The 2,500-nt window shown below is 44.6% G+C and overlaps 7 non-coding genes across 7 annotated transcripts; all 7 read right to left on the reverse strand.

Annotated features, from left to right (window-relative positions):
• Window positions 1–478: 478 nt before the first annotated feature.
• Window positions 479–550, reverse strand: TRNAP-UGG (transfer RNA proline (anticodon UGG)). Its single transcript has one exon. It is a non-coding gene; the product is annotated as a tRNA-Pro (tRNA).
• Window positions 551–671: 121 nt separating this feature from the next.
• TRNAP-CGG (transfer RNA proline (anticodon CGG)) lies at window positions 672–743 on the reverse strand. Its single transcript has one exon. It is a non-coding gene; the product is annotated as a tRNA-Pro (tRNA).
• A 135-nt stretch (window positions 744–878) lies between these two features.
• Window positions 879–950, reverse strand: TRNAP-AGG (transfer RNA proline (anticodon AGG)). Its single transcript has one exon. It is a non-coding gene; the product is annotated as a tRNA-Pro (tRNA).
• A 475-nt stretch (window positions 951–1,425) lies between these two features.
• TRNAP-UGG (transfer RNA proline (anticodon UGG)) lies at window positions 1,426–1,497 on the reverse strand. Its single transcript has one exon. It is a non-coding gene; the product is annotated as a tRNA-Pro (tRNA).
• A 121-nt stretch (window positions 1,498–1,618) lies between these two features.
• On the reverse strand, window positions 1,619–1,690 carry TRNAP-CGG (transfer RNA proline (anticodon CGG)). Its single transcript has one exon. It is a non-coding gene; the product is annotated as a tRNA-Pro (tRNA).
• Window positions 1,691–1,825: 135 nt separating this feature from the next.
• Window positions 1,826–1,897, reverse strand: TRNAP-AGG (transfer RNA proline (anticodon AGG)). Its single transcript has one exon. It is a non-coding gene; the product is annotated as a tRNA-Pro (tRNA).
• A 467-nt stretch (window positions 1,898–2,364) lies between these two features.
• TRNAP-UGG (transfer RNA proline (anticodon UGG)) lies at window positions 2,365–2,436 on the reverse strand. The gene has a single exon. It is a non-coding gene; the product is annotated as a tRNA-Pro (tRNA).
• Window positions 2,437–2,500: the final 64 nt, after the last annotated feature.

The following is a 2,500-nucleotide window of genomic DNA, read 5'->3' on the forward strand; positions in this document are numbered from 1 at the left end:
AGCTAGGGTATAGAAACTGCATCCCCGGCTTGCACACTAAACACACACATGTGCCTTTATTTTTTTTTGTTTTTTTTTTATTTTTTGTTTTAACAGTAGCAAGTTCCTTCTATTGGCTAGATGAATGCTTTGCCTTTAAAGTGATAGATATGCTTAATATTAGTTGAAGCCATTTTTGGTAGATTAAAGATTTTATTGATACATATGTTTTGTTTAAAAAAGCTTCAAAATTGTGACCAGCAAAAACAATGTATGGGTGGTATACTGACACAAGCTCTGCAAGGGCTGCTCTAGGATCATGGGTGCCTTACATGCTAGCACAACATTTGCCAGTAGCATTTCAAAAAATGTTACTTAGGGCAAAAATAAAGTCCGTGCAGCACACACTCATCAACTATCATGAGGGGAACTAGAAAGAAGCCGTGCTACACCTCAGAGCCAAACGTTCCCCGTCCTGACATGGCAAGAGGAAAGACTTGGGCTCGTCCGGGATTTGAACCCGGGACCTCTCGCACCCAAAGCGAGAATCATACCCCTAGACCAACGAGCCAGTTAGCAGCCCTGTAGCGACCTGTACCACCCAACCGATGTATATACATGTGTGGTAGTAGGTTCAAAGAAATTGCAAGGAGCATAACTATGAGCGTAGGCCATCACTATGCCTAAATCAAGGGCTCGTCCGGGAATTGAACCCGGGACCTCTCGCACCCGAAGCGAGAATCATACCCCTAGACCAACGAGCCGACTCTGGCGACAGCAGTGGCAGTGAAAAGGACACAGAGTGGTGGAACAGGCTATAAGTGGGCTTTACTTGATTTCTTCACTTACTTTTAGCAAGAGCACTCTTTCGCTTCTGTTCAACACGTAGTTTGAAGGAAGGGCTCGTCCGGGATTTGAACCCGGGACCTCTCACACCCTAAGCGAGAATCATACCCCTAGACCAACGAGCCAGATGGAAGCTAGGGTATAGAAACTGCATCCCCGGCTTGCACACTAAACACACACATGTGCCTTTATTTATTTTTTTTTTTTTTTTTTAACAGTAGCAAGTTCCTTCTATTGGCTAGATGAATGCTTTGCCTTTAAAGTGATAGATATGCTTGATATTAGTTGAAGCCATTTTTGGTAGATTAAAGATTTTATTGATACATATGTTTTGTTTAAAAAAGCTTCAAAATTGTGACCAGCAAAAACAATGTATGGGTGGTATACTGACACAAGCTCTGCAAGGGCTGCTCTAGGATCATGGGTGCCTTACATGCTAGCACAACATTTGCCAGTAGCATTTCAAAAAATGTTACTTAGGGCAAAAATAAAGTCCGTGCAGCACACACTCATCAACTATCATGAGGGGAACTAGAAAGAAGCCGTGCTACACCTCAGAGTCAAACGTTCCCCGTCCTGACATGGCAAGAGGAAAGACTTGGGCTCGTCCGGGATTTGAACCCGGGACCTCTCGCACCCAAAGCGAGAATCATACCCCTAGAACAACGAGCCAGTTAGCAGCCCTGTAGCGACCTGTACCACCCAACCGATGTATATACATGTGTGGTAGTAGGTTCAAAGAAATTGCAAGGAGCATAACTATGAGCGTAGGCCAACACTATGCCTAAATCAAGGGCTCGTCCGGGAATTGAACCCGGGACCTCTCGCACCCGAAGCGAGAATCATACCCCTAGACCAACGAGCCGACTCTGGCGACAGCAGTGGCAGTGAAAAGGACACAGAGTGGTGGAACAGGCTATAAGTGGGCTTTACTTGATTTCTTCACTTACTTTTAGCAAGAGCACTCTTTCGCTTCTGTTCAACACGTAGTTTGAAGGAAGGGCTTGTCCGGGATTTGAACCCGGGACCTCTCGCACCCTAAGCGAGAATCATACCCCTAGACCAACGAGCCAGATGGAAGCTAGGGTATAGAAACTGCATCCCCGGCTTGCACACTAAACACACACATGTGCCTTTATTTTTTTTTTTTTTTTTTTTTAACAGTAGCAAGTTCCTTCTATTGGCTAGATGAATGCTTTGCCTTTAAAGTGATAGATATGCTTAATATTAGTTGAAGCCATTTTTGGTAGATTAAAGATTTTATTGATACATATGTTTTGTTTAAAAAAGCTTCAAAATTGTGACCAGCAAAAACAATGTATGGGTGGTATACTGACACAAGCTCTGCAAGGGCTGCTCTAGGATCATGGGTGCCTTACATGCTAGCACAACATTTGCCAGTAGCATTTCAAAAAATGTTACTTAGGGCAAAAATAAAGTCCGTGCAGCACACACTCATCAACTATCATGAGGGGAACTAGAAAGAAGCCGTGCTACACCTCAGAGCCAAACGTTCCCCGTCCTGACATGGCAAGAGTTGGGCTCGTCCGGGATTTGAACCCGGGACCTCTCGCACCCAAAGCGAGAATCATACCCCTAGACCAACGAGCCAGTTAGCAGCCCTGTAGCGACCTGTACCACCCAACCGATGTATATACATGTGTGGTAGTAGGTT

This window comes from Hyperolius riggenbachi, chromosome 4, assembly GCF_040937935.1.
Source record: "Hyperolius riggenbachi isolate aHypRig1 chromosome 4, aHypRig1.pri, whole genome shotgun sequence".
In the NCBI taxonomy this organism is placed as follows: domain Eukaryota; kingdom Metazoa; phylum Chordata; class Amphibia; order Anura; family Hyperoliidae; genus Hyperolius; species Hyperolius riggenbachi.